Consider the following 15,644-nt stretch of genomic DNA (forward strand, 5'->3'; position numbering starts at 1 on the left):
AGTAGCACTTTTATGGAATGGAATGGATTGTTCCTATTTTATTGGTGATGATTTTGGAAGTAGCTTACCCTTATCAAGTTTTAATGGTTTATAAAAGCTGTAGATGTTTACTAATAAACATTTGTTCAAACATGTGTTGATATTAGTTTTTGAGCCTAACTTGCAAGAAGTCTTGGTGATTAGCTCATTGTTGTAAACATAATGACAATTATAAGGCAAAGAAGTAGGAGAAGGGCCTTTTTATCAACTGCCCCGTTAAAACAATTTCAAACCAAATAAAAACTGCAGTCTCAAAATGGGGCTACATACGATTGAATTTTGACACCATGATCTCAGGGTATTTCAGGACCTGCAAATGGATTGCTGGGGCATATAATCTGCACACTATGGGTCAACCTATGGGTGGGCAATTAATTTTCCTGAGAAGCCACAAATGAGAAACCTGGACAGTCGTGGTGGACCGAATCAATAGTGCTGTGAAGGTCTGTGGGAATGTAAAATTTAAAAAGTAGCAGTCATGTTCAAAGAAAAAGCACAGCAATTGTATTAAGTACACTTATTTGCATTTGATTTCTAATTTCTAATTGACTGACATGGGTCAGACATGGAAACGAAAGAGCTTGATATAGCCTGCTGTCTTTAAAATGCCCAGAGTGTTAGCAATTCATAAATAAGTTGCTGAAACATCGAACACTAAAAATTCAATTTCAAAGTATCTTGCTGTTGCCTTACATTACAAATTAATGTTACCTTGAGTTCTAGCCATGAATAATATAAAAATAAACAGTCACTTGTATGGCACCAGACTGGTTCCATTAGAACCAAGCAAACATAATTTGAACTAATGGTAGTTTTGCATTTGAATTTTTTTTTAACAGTCATTTTAAACTACAACTAAAATCAATATCTGGAATGCAAAAGCTACTCTAAAGTGATGTTCAATGTTCCTGAAAAACAGGAAAAATGTTAACTTAGCCTTCTTTTTTCTTATGAGACTCTTACATCCTTCAGTTTCAAAAACATAACAGAATTATGTTTACTGGAGCAAGAACCAGGGAGGAGTACAACAGACATTATACTAACCAAGTGAAATCACTGCTGGCACTTCAAAAATATTTGATTGGGAAATACAATATATACTGTCAAACTCAAAGCCATCCTAGTTTTGGAGTTACTGTACTGTGTTAACATAGCTTGAAAAATATAAATACGTTTAGAATGTCAAAGAAAAATAGGTTCTGTCTTATAGGTTGACTTCATCTGTAGTATTAAATCACTTTGTCACTTTTCCAGTGGGTTTGAAGTTGGCTTATCAGACTGCATAAAGCAAGCCAGTTGTGGTTTGTTAAAATGACTTGGTACAGTGTGATCGGATGAAGCTCTTCCAGTAGCAGATTTGGGATCTTAGTGAAAAACTGATACTCATGCATTAGTTAATAAATTGTTTCTTTATTGCCATGGGAGGATCATGTTCTGCATTAGATATAAATGGCATGGGTCAACACTGAGGAATGAGTAAATATTGATAATGTAAATGCCCCAAAGCTTCCTGGTAACCAATATGGCTTATGAAATAGAGATGTTACATAGACATAATGAACCCTCCCTCCACTGCTCATAGACCAGACTAGCTTTAAAGTAGTTTTGATGGACAGCCCCATGCAGTAACTCACTTGCAAACTGGGTATGGCATAACAGAGAGTAAGATTAGGCTTCTTCTAGGAATGAGTACAATTAGCGCACTATTTGTACAAATGCCTACTCGGTGATGTCATTAAGCTTCTGAAGCAGATATAACCTCAGAAAGGCTTGCAGGTTGGACATTAGCCCTGAATAATAATAATAATAATAATAATAATAATAATAATAATAATAATAATTATTATTATTATTATTATTAATTAGATTTGTATGCCGCCCCTCTCCGAAAACTCAACGGGGGAGGAATGATAGTCCATTCAGCCCCAAGAATGGAACGTAACAGGATATTTAAATATTATTTAACTTTATTTACAGATACGTTTACATTTTTAATGTTAAATTCATAGTTTCTACTTTATTTCAAAATTTTCCTAACAGGCAAGGAAAAACTATGATGGCAGTCATATCTTCTTCCTGACAACACAGAGAGTCAAACAGAAAGGGACCTGCATTTTAAAGGTACAAAAACATTATGTAGCATGGTTCACTCTGCTTATATTAATCTATCTCAACTATTTGAAAGATGAATAATGAAAAGTCTGTACATTAATGGGGTGTTTATAATTAAATATAAGAAATAGTGTGGAAATAATACCTTGTATTCCCAGATAAAATTACTGTCAATACAGGAATTAACACATATTGAATTGAAATCTACTTGGCTAATATTGCTGTTCACATTTTCCTGGATATAAACTCAACTTCACTCAATGAATTATATTATGGAACATAGTATAAACCCAGTGCATATTTATAATTATTTTTTAGATTTTAATGATTAATCCAGTCTGCCAGTTTGTAAAACACTTCAGAGATTTTTCTCCCTTGAGAACTTCATTAAATGTAACTATTTTAATTGCTCTTAGTGAGATTGCATTTCTTAAGTTTCACTGTTTTAATATGGCATTTATACACCACCTTTAAGTGTACAATGAATAAAATTGAATTACCCTCATGTTATTCTCAGGTAGTGTTCTAATTGCCTTTGAGGCATTACTAGATCAGAGCTCAGTTCCTAAATCTGGGTGGTCTTTCTGAAACATCTTTTACTTTAAAAAAAAAGTATCCGAAATACCACTCACAGGATGATTTTGAGAAATGGAGTAACTTGAAGCAATAAACCAAATTAGTTTCTTCAATGCAAGCTCGTTTTCAAATGTATACAGGAGTTGAATAGCTTACTCCTCTTGTGTTTCCATAAACATTAACGAGAGCTTCTCTGATATAGAAATTATGATGTTAAGAAATGCAAGATTATAACAAATGAAGTGAACAAAGTTCAATACTTATGTGGGTGAGTATGCTCATAAAGCTTTCACAGGGGAGAAAAAGGTTTGAATTTATACAGCTACAAAGGTTGGTATCAGTACTTCTGCAAGTTGATATTTGCATTTTCCTTGATGGCAAGGCCTATCTCTGTTTCCCTTAAGTTGTTTTTTGAGGTAGAAGGATATCTATTAACAAGATCTTGAGTAGATTCTATCAGCTTTCGGTTCTCTCTTGGGGTAGGTAAAGTTTCAGTTTTGTTTCAGTTTTGCTAACATCCTTCCTTCCTTGGTTTGCAGTCATGGTTTTCTTACATTCATTTTCCTCATTCACTGCTTCAAGCTACCAGCTATCCTTTTGCATAATCTCTTCCCTTCCTTGTGCTTTTATGCCACTGTAGTCATTTCACAATATGTAGCTTATTGAATGTAGGACAATATAGTATATCCTATAGTACAGTACAGTTTTAATTATTAGTCAGTCTCACTAAAGCTATACTCTACTACAGTGATTTTCAACCTTTCTTGAGCCGCGGCACATTTTTTACATTTACGAAACCCTGGGGCACATTGAGCGGGGGGGGGGGGGGGGCTGCTAAAAAAAGTTTGGACAAAAAATTCTCTCTCTCTCTTCCTCCCTTTCGTTCTATTTGTCTCTCCCTCCCTCTTTCTCCCTCTTTCTTCCTTCCTCTCTTTTTTGCTCTCTTTCTCTCTCCCTCCCTCCCTCCCTCTATGTCTTTCGCTCTCTCCTTCCCTCCCTCTTTTTCTTTCTCTCTCTTGCTTTCTCTCTCTCTCTTTCTCTTGCTTTCTTTTTCTTGTTCTCTTTCTCTCTCTTGCTTTCTCTCTCTCTTGTTCTTTCTCTCTCGCTCATTCACTCTTTCTCTCTCTTGCTTTCTTTCTCTCTCTCTTGCTTTCTTTCTCTCTCTGAGCTTCGCGGCACACCTGACCATGTCTCGCGGCACACTAGTGTGCCACGGCACACTGGTTGAAAAACACTGCTCTACTATACCATTCAGAGGTAACACAGTGATCCCCCAAATTATATTTGGGTCTTTTGTAAAGCTTTGAAGACCTACCTCTGCTGGTGGGCATGGGGACCATGAGTTACAAGATTGTCCCCGACCGACATAAATGACTAAATTGGATGAGTGTGGATGATTGTATAATGGCTTTTCAGATTTTTCACTAATTTTGCATATGTTTTTAAATAATTACCGTAGATTTTTCATGTATGTTGCTGTATTCACAGTGTCGTACGCGCCCTGAGTTGTTTCGAGAAGGGCGGCATAGAAATCAATCAATCAATCAAACAAACAAATAAATAAATAAATATAAAATGCAACAATTTAAACATAGTCATAGAACCATAGCACCGAACAACAGAAATGCATTACATACAGGTTGTATTCATTTAGCAACAACTGGGGCTGGCAAAGTGGTCATTAAATGAAGTCACTAAGTAATACCACAGCTGCTTATAATCCTATTTCAGCTTTCCTTTGTTTTAAAGGTCATAAGTAGAAAGATTGGTGGCAAAGTTACTTTTGAGTGATTTCATTTTTTTTTTTTAGAATTACAGTATGTTCACTTCCTAGAACTGCCACTGAGGAAGAGACCAACCAATTGGAATCATTCATTAGCCTAACGCCACAATTCTGGGATATTCTATAATATAATTATTTTCAAACTGTTTCAAGTAATTTTTATACTTCTTAGGTCTGTTTTCCATTGATTTATTTGAGATATTAATTTATCTTCTGGTACTTTATCATGTATAAGTGTAAGATGTTCTGTTTCAGCAATCATTCTACCTAATTCTTTATTATTATTTCTTCCCTTTTTTGATGCTACAAATAATGATACATAGCATATTCAGAATCTCTTGTATTCTTGGCTAATTCTTGCAATCTTTTTTCTAAACAAATTATTTATACTTTTTAATTTATTCTATTAATCGTGAGTACATAAAAATGATTTATGTTAACAAACTGAACTTTTTCTACGTGGATGATCACAGAACAATCATAATTCTTTTTTTTTTTTCATATTTTCCTATCTCACTCCCATTTATTCATGTTACCCAACATAATCCCCCCCCCCCTGGATTAGATGCATTTAGAATGTTGCAACACATCTCAGATTCTTTTATTATCACTATTCAATAGAGTCATCATGCTATCATCATCAACCTATGGTTTCCTAGTTTCATAAACACTGATAACAACCTAGATGATATCAGTGTATACTATATTTTTCGGACTATAAACTGCACCAGTGTGCTAAGATGCAACTAGATTTCAAAGAGGAAAACAAGAAAAAAATTCTTTTTGACCTTTGTATGTCTAGGTTTTGTCCTTTCCAGCCCCAGGAGCACTTTTCAGGCCTCCCAAACCCCTTATGTGTCCCATTTTTGCTCTCCCTGGTCCCCAGGAACACTCTCTGGGACTCTCAAACCCTCACGGGTCCCATTTTCACCAAAAATGGGCTTGTTTAGGCAAAAATGGGATGCACAGGGGTGAGGGTTGGGAGCCCCAAAACTACCATGTTCGGTCTATAAGACGCACCAAATTTTCGCCCCCTTTTAGGGGTAGGGAACTGTACCTTATACTCCAAAAAATTGGTATTTTATTGTACTCATACACTCATGTATTCCAGGGATGGGGGTGGGTGGGTGCACCATTCCGGTAGCTGAAATGGAGTTGTGTGTGTAGCTCCAGCTGACCGGCATTTGGACGTTCACGCCTGATTCAAGATTTGCTTCCTGCACATGCGCAAGAAGCAAATTTCACACAAGGATGTGCGTGACCATGAGGTTTTGGTGATTTTTGCCAGTTTTTTGTTTCTGTGCATGCGCGGAAAGCAAATCTCGTGCTGGGTGCCCATACCCAACCAGTGCTTGTGACCTCTGCCCACCTGCACACACCTGCTGCCCATGTGGAGGCATCCCGGTAAACGGAGGTAAGTGTGGCCTCTCACTGATATATTCATACAGCTGTTATTTTACCTCTTTTTTGAATACTTAAGCTTATACTTTTAGTTCCCTGGATGTATTCATCAACTCCATCCTAAACAATTTGCTTATTTTCATTCATGTCTTCTGTATCATTCTCTTAATTCCATAGGTACAAAATATACTTGCTTTTCTTTAATTCATGCTTTTTGCCATTTATTGCTCTGATTTGCAAAGTTTCAATTTCTAAAACACCACGTAGGCCTTAGATATTGACCCCTATATCTATTATGGCTTTATTAAATCAAGTCTTTTTAGTAATATAGAGCAGGAATATACTGTGACATCAGTTTTACTCACCCTTGTACCACAAACTGTCTTGCTAACTATAAGGGTAAACCTCATAAATTTTGGCTAATGTATGTCACAGTCATACCAATGCAAGTTTTACTTGAAGCATTGTCATGGTATTTGTTCTACCCAAGGTAGAATTTGTAATTCAGCTACTACCTGGTAAGCCAACATAACATTGCTCATGGCTGTCATCCAGGTGGAACATCTATTACAAAATATACATCTCAATTTTTTTACCTTATTGCAGAAAGATTTATGTTTATCTGGATTTTTTTAAAAAAATAGTATTTATACATTTTCTGAGATAGTTGTGCATAAAATATGCAATTGCTGCAGTAAGCACTCACTTTTAGTTTGATATTTCTGAGAGAAAACAATCTTATGAATTGCATTTCGATTTGTGGAATAAACTGCAAAACAAGACAGCTGAAATAATACAAGGTCCCAAAATAATAAAAACAAAATATTTTGCAATGAGTGTTGCAATGGGTAAGTGAAGATATAGCTGTAGCCTTTTATGTTAGGACTTTCACTTTAATCTTCAATTGCTTACTGGTTCCAAAAATAGAGCTGGTCAAGAAATAGAGCAAGGACACACATCCAAAATTGGAAGAACTTTCATGTTATCCTCTATTCAGAGGGAAAATATTTTTTTTCCAAATCAGTGAGTCCTTTCTGCTAATGGAGAAAATGCTGCTTAATTTGCAATTAAAAAATGTCCAGTACTGGTCTTTTAATATAAAATTTTAGTTTATTCAAATAAGGTTTAAATACAAAACTCTAAAATATTTTTAAAAGAACAAAATAAAAAATACAAGAAAAAATTAACAAGAAAAACTCTTTAAAAAAAGAAAAACAGCTAATGCATATACACATAGCATCCTTCCTAGTTGAGTTCTGGTTAAAATAATACAGCAATGTTGATTTTCCCCTCCTTGCAAAACAGGCAAAAAGAATTTTAAACTGTTAAATTTCTAAATCTGTTTACAAATTGCTAGCCTGTTATTTAAAAACTATATTAATAACAAAATTGTTAATAGCAATATTGTTAATAAAAACAATAATAATGAACATTATTTAAATGTATACAAATAATAAAATGGTGAACAGTAATAAGAGAAAGACTAGGTTGAACTTCCAAAACCTTCTGTTAACAAATTGTTATTGTAATCAACTTATGGATGGGATTAAATGACTGGGACTTAAAGTCATCGTAAATTTTCTATGAGTTCAGTACTATTTTATGTCTGTTTCATACCAATTTGCTGCTCTGTGAATTCCCATTACCCACAGCCATAACATACTCCATTTATAATTGATTACTTATATGTAAAAATAATTGCCTTATACACTTTTCTATCACTTGTACTAATGCATGGGTGTTCAGTGTTGGATTCTGTCCTCCATTTTAAATACTATCATATACTTTGAGCTTTAAAACTCACAATAACGTCCTTTATGATGATAAAATTGTTAGAAGAAAGTTGACTATAGAAAATTGCTAGAAGAAAGTTGGCCATAGACAGAGGTTGTTAAAGAAATAAAATAGCATTACTTATATTGGATATGGTGACTTATAATCTTGATATTCTGTATGCTGCCCACTAAGGTTTGAGGTTTTCTTCATTTCCTCTTATCTATTCACAGCAGACTTGTTCTTCAGCTGTCTGCTTCTCTACTGATTCTTTCACAATTAAGGTTTTGCAAAGTCAGGAATCAACAGAGTTATTGGGTCATTTGGGTGGGGCATTCCTGGTCATTCTTTGCATCCATAACTCAGAAGAAGAGTTTTCACAGCATCATTCGCTATTTATATGCTTCCCACAATTGATACAGAAAGCTATCTGTAGGCATCATGGATGTCCAAAGTCCCTCATTTAGAGCCCTGTACATGATTATATAATTGTATCAGAGATGGGCTACTGCTGGAACGCCTAATTGCGCGCAGCTCCATGGCTCTGCAACGCAAGTGTGGGATCGATCTCAATTACGCTTCCGGTACCTGTGAAAGTAGCAAAATTGCACACAGGGACATGCGTGTGGGCATGTTTCAGTGAGGTTATTTGCTTCCCCGGATACAAGTCAGCCCACCTCTGACTTGTATGTGTCCTGCCTGCACAATTTGTGCATTTTTATTTTTTAAATTGGATAGATTTCAAATCAAATTGTACAAACCTGATATTATATCTGTACAGTATATCAGAACAGCTGCAGTTGCATGCAAATGTTTAGAAAATTGTGGTTGAATTATACATTTCAGTGAGTCTCCATATGAACTGTAATTGATGAAGCTTCTTCAAGATACATAAGCACAAAGTATTTCTGGAAAGTTGCCTATGCACTATTCATGTGCAGTTGTTTAGGTATTTTAAATTTAAAAAATGCTTCATGTGGTTGATGCAGAAGTTTGGACACCCAGTGGATTTAGTGCTACCTTTATTTCATAATAAGGTATTAAAGCAGTGTTTCCCAACCTTGGCAACTTGAAGATATCTGGACTTCAACTCCCAGAATTCCCCAGCCAGCATTCGTTGGCTGGGGAATTCTGAGAGTTGAAGTCCAAATATCTTCAAGTTGCCAAGGTTGGGAAACACTGTATTAAAGAGTGATTGACTCATTGGGCCTATTTTAAAGTTAATGATGGGGAAATAACTCCAGATAATAATAAATGCTCCCAGGTTTTGATTGGTTGTGGCCATCCTTTATACAACCAGATAGGATATATTATGGAGAAAAAAGTGTCAATGTTTTTTTTAAAAATAACATTAAAATAAAAATTAAAAATTATTAATTAGTATCAGTGCTGTCATATTTTCTCTTATATACAATTTGTTTTTGGTATACAATTACGGTATATCTTTTAATTTTGTTTTCATAATGGTTTTATACAATTAAAGCATGTTGCACTGAAAAATACTATATTCAAAGCAAATATTATACTGCAAACATTTTCAAAATCTTGAAATTTGATTTTAAGGCATTGTTTTAAGAATGCTTCTGAGCAAAAAGACTACACTGATATCAACCAGTGGAGCAAAAAAAAAAAAATAAATCCAAATCTTGAAATGCCACTTTCTTCATCCTCTTATTTGACATGATTTTATTTACATATGTGCCATCAGTTTTCCTTTCTATTATTGTATGTAAACTAAATGTGGAAGGACAAAAATGTATCTGTTGTATCCAATGCTTTATTAAACTGCCCCTGTAGTAAAAAAGTACATTGACTACTCATGAGTGAACAGAGTTTGTAAAAAAAAGAAAAAAGAAGAAGAGGGTGTCTCTGAGGTAGAATATTTGACCTGAGAATAAAAGAAATTTTCTTCGTTTCTGCAAGAAAGAGGGAAACAACAGATGTGTGTGTGGGAGAAAAAGCAACTCGCTGGGGGAAAAAACCCTATCAGTCACTTGCAAAGAGATAAACACACATGTCAGCGAAACAGCAAAGAAGATAAGCTACCTAGTGATAAAAGTCACAGAGTTTGAAGTCAGGGAGAGGCTGTAGGAATGGCAGACAATAATAGCTACAAGTGTTTTGATAATATATTACTGCAGAAATGAGTAGGAGTGGTAATATCCCAGCTATAAAATAATTTAGAAATTCTCCAGGACTGAAAAGCCCACAAGGTAACTGTTTTTAAAAAATACAGCTGTATGTATTGTAGGCCATGGGGGATATTTATGTGAAGGCCTGTTGTTAAAACTTTGGCAGGGTTTCACTAGGTGGGGCGTCTCCATTTTGTGGATGATAAATATGGGTCTTTGTTTTGAGAAGCAGGAAATAATGGAATGGAGAGAGAAATATGCAGCCATGTCAAATAGCATAATGTGGAAAGAGTGCTTTAATCCTGCCAATATATCTTTTATTTTTCCTGTAAGGCTTTCCTGTAAGTGTTTCTCAACCATAGCAACTTTCAAATGTGTGGACTTCAACTCCCAGAATCCCCCATGCTCAATGGGGAATTCTGGGCATTGCATTTTACGGTAGCGGAGATAATCACAACCAAATTTGAATCACCAGATTTTGTACTTAGAAGAGCTAATTGATCACCAAATTAAAAAGTCTGGATAGAAAGTTCTGTTCCATTGGTGTATGAGGCACATACATTTGCGTTCAAGTCTGATCAGCCTTCTTAGAATTTGAATTACATTTGCATTACTTTGATGGGATGTCTTGGTTTCTTTTTATTTCTGCCTGGTTAATGTTGCAGTCAGAATTATATTTAATTACAGGCAATTAGGAATCTATCTCAGGGAAGATGATTATACTGAGCTATGACCATATGCTTTATTATCTGCATGATTCACTAGAAATTTGAATTAGATTTGGTACGGATAAATTGGTCTTATTATAAAAGAAAATCCTGCAAACACTTTCTGGTGGATTGAACTTTCTGTTTGCAATCTTACAAAATTATTCTGCCAGCTTCATTCATTTTAAAAAGTTGTAGCCACCTTAAATATTTAACTCTTAAATTAATTTTAACTATGCATATATGCATTCTCTATTGCTTCTATGAGTTGGTAATTAAGAAGCTTCCTATTTTTGACACATAAAACAGAAAAAATTGACTCATCCTCCGTTCAGATGAAAACCTAGCACCTCGGACTCTCAATGTTGTATTTTTTTTCTTAGCTGAAGGTCTGCAAGAAATTTAGAACACCACAAGTCAATATATAATTATGATTTTAAAGAAATGTAATTTTACCATATATATTAGGCTTATTCATTAGAGTTACACTTTGCATTTTCTTTCCAGCTTCCCCACTCTATTTTGTTTTTCCATAATGCTCTAGATAAATAGACTGGGATAAATAGAAAGAGCGACTGGGCCAAATTTATCTAATCATGAATTACACCTGGCCCTAGATTTGAGTTATTTCTTCATTCCAGTTCTTAAAATCAGAATCCTAATTAACATATTAGTAGCATTAATAGCACCACTAACTCTTATGAATAAGAGGAAAAATTATAAATACATTTTTTTTCCTTTTCATCATTTGTAGAATACATTATACAAATTAAAGAATTTTGATTATGGCGACACAAGACACACACACAGCCCTTATAGCGCTGGTTAAATGCTGTCACAGAAACCTTCATTGCAGTTTGCATGGTTAAAGAGAATGGCTGCAGATGGATTCTCTTGCCCTCTAAGAAAGTGTTTGAAATGGAAAGGGAGCGTTCACATCCTCCTACACATTCATACCTCAATTAAAAATGGCAGCTCTGGTTCCTTTGCAGCCAACGCACGTAGGGGCCATCTTCAGAGAACAGACCATAATGTATTTAACGAATTGGAGGGAAGTAAGACATTTTAAAGGCTGCAGGGCAATATAGACTCACTATTCAATCTGCTAAATTTGCACTAATTAGAACAACTGCAGCTGTTTAGCTTCTCCGTCATTAGGAGAGATTTGCATCTGACACATTGAAAACCTTTTGGTGATACTACCCATATTGTAAACAAAGAATGCAGTAGTGGTATTCGCTTGTTGAAAAGATGGGTGCAAATATAATTTTTAACCATTACCTTTAGATAGTTTGCTCATTTCTGTATTGAGAAGAAATACAGTTTTAGCTGAATGAATTATTTGATAAATTGTCATCAATAGTCAAGTTGTTATGACTCCCTTATCTGGGACTCAGTCAAACTGAACGCAATGTGACTTTCTTCTAAATTGGCAAGTATGGAAATTCACTGCAAATTCTACTGGGCATATTCAAATAAATACAAAAAGGAAATTGTGAAGTTGTTTGTGATGTGCTTTCCACAAGTCAAATGTAATAATATTTGGCATAGGATTTGAGATCTGTTCACATCTGCTTGTGTTTACACATTAGAGCCAAAATATGTGCATGCTGGATCACTTCTAGGCTTCACAATATGTATAGTGCCCTGTCAATATTCTTAAATAGGATTTTCTTGGATGGGACTTTTTTGGATGCTGAGCTGCTACAGTTGTATTTGTTATTGATATTGAACTTGTGCATATCCATTGAAGTCTTTCTATTTCTACTTGGGATGCATATAGTCTAGTAAAAATATACAATCAGATCAGCTTAATAAAATACCGCTGGGTGTCTTCATCCCCCAGCGCTTTTGCGGGAGGGCCGGCAGATTCGGATGCCGGCGTAGCCGTCATTTTGCTGAAAGGGGCCGAGATCTCGCGAGGCTTCGCAAGATCTCGGCCAAAATAGAGGGTGGCTTCGGCCTACATGGTCACGAGTCCGGGGAGGAGCCTGCGAGCCCTATATAAGGGCCGGCAGGCTCAGGCTCTGCCTTTTCGCCCCGGACTCGGCTATGCAAGCAAACACCCACCCGCCCTCCCTATCTTGCAGTGTGCCACTTGGGGTTGCCCTATGGGGCCGAATAGGAATTTTTGGTGGTCTTGGCATTTGCTAAGACCGTTTTTTCACCTATTCTACACTGTGGAGACGGATTTGCGGTTAGGGGGTGCATTGCCCCTGTTAGGTTAATTGGCTCATCTTTGGTCATTTGGGTAGGCAGGTTAGGGGCGGAAAACTGGGTTGTGGTTTAGCAACTGCGTGTTCTCCGTTGGGCATCTTTGGGGATGATTGACAGGTTCTCTCCAAAGGCTTGTGGGGGAACCGGTCTTTGGGTCCCGCACATTTATTCCCCTGGTAAGGGTTAGCTGGCGGGACCTCCCACATGCAAGAGCATGGCAAGGTCTCAGGTGAGGGAGTGGTCCCTCACCTGGATTAGCATGGAGCTACGCCCATAAGTTGCCCCGGAAGTTTTTTCTGACATCATTTTCCGCCCCGGAAGCAATTGTTTGACCCTGCTGGTCCATTTTAGGGTTATAGTTAATTATGCTAATTATGCTAATTTATTTAATTAAATTATGCAAATTTAATTAATAAAATGACCCAGTTTTAAATCCAGCTCTTGTGTCCGTGTCGTTACTCCACCTCTCCTGCAATATCTACTCAGATATTTCTAAACAACTCTGAATCTGTGGTTCTCTAAGAAGGTGTGTCCAAACTGATTATGGTTCCCTGAATTTCCTTTAGCCATGCTGGTTGGAATTTGAGGCAGTTGTAGCCCAAATGATTTTGAGGGACACCAGAGTGAGCAAATTTGCTTATATTGTAACACCTTTGTATATTATCAATGGAATAACTTGTTCACTCACTATATTAAACCATAAAGTAATTTATTCTGGATTATTAAAATGTGACATAAATATAACCCTTACAGTTAATAAACTTGTAGCTCTCAGTGTCTCCCTCTTTTTCAGTTATTTTACCTGAAAATTGATAGCACACCATCTCATTTTGAGGTAAATAATAGATGAGAATAGTAGTATCATTTCTAAAATAGGCATATTGCCCACTAAGAGATTGCTACCCTGGGCCTTAGTGTGTTGTGTAAATTAATTCCTTATTTATTATACAAACTATAATTTTTCAGTGTATAATCAAGTGAGTAAGCCTATAATCAGAGATAGGAAGTTTATTCTTTTATGGTCACTGTTTGAATTGTCATACATAATGAAGACAGTTTGAACTGTCTTCATTATACTGTATATGATTTTCTCCGTGGAGTACCAACTTTGAAGATTTCCCTCTCTTCTTGGTTATGAGACAAAAGGCATTTCATCAGTCAGCCACAGAGGTAGATAAGAAAGGCCAGAATATCATCTTTGATGAAAGACCATTCATTCCTCTCAGTGAATCCATATTTAATCAAAAGTATATATCTTGTGTAAGCAGATGTCTATTTTTCTATGGTGATTATTTTTTCAACTGATGCATGATGGGTATTGTGACAAAACATATGTTGCCCAAGAATTGCTCCAAAACACACAAACAAGCGGATAAAAATTTAGAAGGATTCTAAATATGGATAATGGCAGGTAGAAATTCATCAATTTATTAGGGTTTTCTAACAGAATGTATGTGTATGCCCTATGACAGTGATGGCATGGGTGCCACAGGTGGCACGCAGAGCCATATCTGCTGGCATATGAGCTGTTGCCCTAGCTCAGTTCCAACGTGCATGTGTGTGCCAGCCAGCTGATTTTGTTATTTATTTGCTTGCTTGCTTGCTTGCTTGCTTGCTTGCTTGCTTGCTTGCTTGCTTGCTTGCTTGCTTGCTTGCTTGCTTGCTTGCTTGCTTGCTTGCTTGCTTGCTTGCTTGCTTGCTTGCTTGCTTGCTTGCTTGCTTGCTTGCTTGCTTGCACCCTCAGTCTTTGGGAGTTGGGTGGCAGATAAATTTAATTAATAATTGAGATTAATGTTCAGCTGCTTACAGAATGACATAGGGAAATTGTATCATAGATAGTAGTGGATCTCCAGCATAAGATTGTGAAGTATGCTCAATTAATAGATAAGAAATTCACATAAATTATAGAGGGTACCACAACAATTCATTTTAAATAAAATGTAGACAAAGTAACAGGACTCACAGTAACAAATAGGATTGAGGAGAGAAGACTGAACAGCTGTTCTCCACAAGTGGGTAAAAATATCTTATTACAGTACTGGCTAGTCAGTACATGTCTTCTTAAAGAAGCCAAATAGATAGATCAGCTTTAGTGAAATGGTTACTGTTGGACACTAACACCCATCATCCCTCATCAGGAAACCAATGAACATAACGCCTAGGATTATGGTAATGCAGACAGACGTATCTGGAAAGCACTCTCTTTGGCATGGTTAATATACTGTAGACTAATATTATAGACTAATATTACAGTTTTCTTTGGAGAGTTGCATGACCTGCTAGAAGGAATTTCAGTTGTAAACTTAATGATAGTTGTGAAATAATGAATTTGAAGACATGCTGTTGAACAGGCAGTTACTTAAAGGAATTTGCTTAATAGTGAGAATGATACTAGATGTTTGTCTTCAGTTGTCTCTACTTTGTTCACAAAGTTTTTTAAAAAATAAGCTTATCAGTTTATGTTAATCAAACTACCTCCAGGAAAACGGTAGTTCGCAGTGTCCTAATGATATAATGGTATCTATTTTATTTCAGACTATAGAAGGTAGCGTTATATAATAAACTAAGTCATAATCTTGCATTGAGAACCACTTCATTATGGTTCCTTCAGCAAACCATCATTAAAGGAAGGTTTGGTGTAGCATAGTGCAGTGATTTTCAACCTTTTTTGAGCCGCGGCACATTTTTTACATTTACAAAATCCTGGGGCACACCACCAACCAAAATGACACAAATTAAATAAATAAATACATACATACATACATACATACATACATACATACATACATACATACCCCCCTCGTATATACAATCCCATATAACATCCCCTTATAAATACAGTCAATCATCAATCATCCCTACTCAACTTTATATCTCATTTCTGGGTACTTCTCCTGTCTTTCC

At 36.0% G+C, this 15,644-nt stretch overlaps 1 protein-coding gene across 5 annotated transcripts in view; it reads left to right on the forward strand.

Moving 5' to 3' along the window:
* Positions 1-15,644, forward strand: part of FAM53B (family with sequence similarity 53 member B) — a 166,020-nt gene that overhangs the window by 4,800 nt on the left and 145,576 nt on the right. For 4 of the 5 annotated variants that reach the window (XM_070752527.1, XM_070752530.1, XM_070752531.1 and 1 more), the window contains exon 2: positions 2,080-2,160. The gene's annotated coding sequence lies outside the window, so the exon portion shown is untranslated. Of the gene's footprint in view, positions 1-2,079; positions 2,161-2,929; positions 2,996-15,644 lie in introns of all 5 variants that reach the window. The other variant, XM_070752529.1, reaches the window with a different exon arrangement.

Source organism: Erythrolamprus reginae, chromosome 5, assembly GCF_031021105.1.
Source record: "Erythrolamprus reginae isolate rEryReg1 chromosome 5, rEryReg1.hap1, whole genome shotgun sequence".
Taxonomy (NCBI): Eukaryota; Metazoa; Chordata; class Lepidosauria; order Squamata; family Dipsadidae; genus Erythrolamprus; species Erythrolamprus reginae.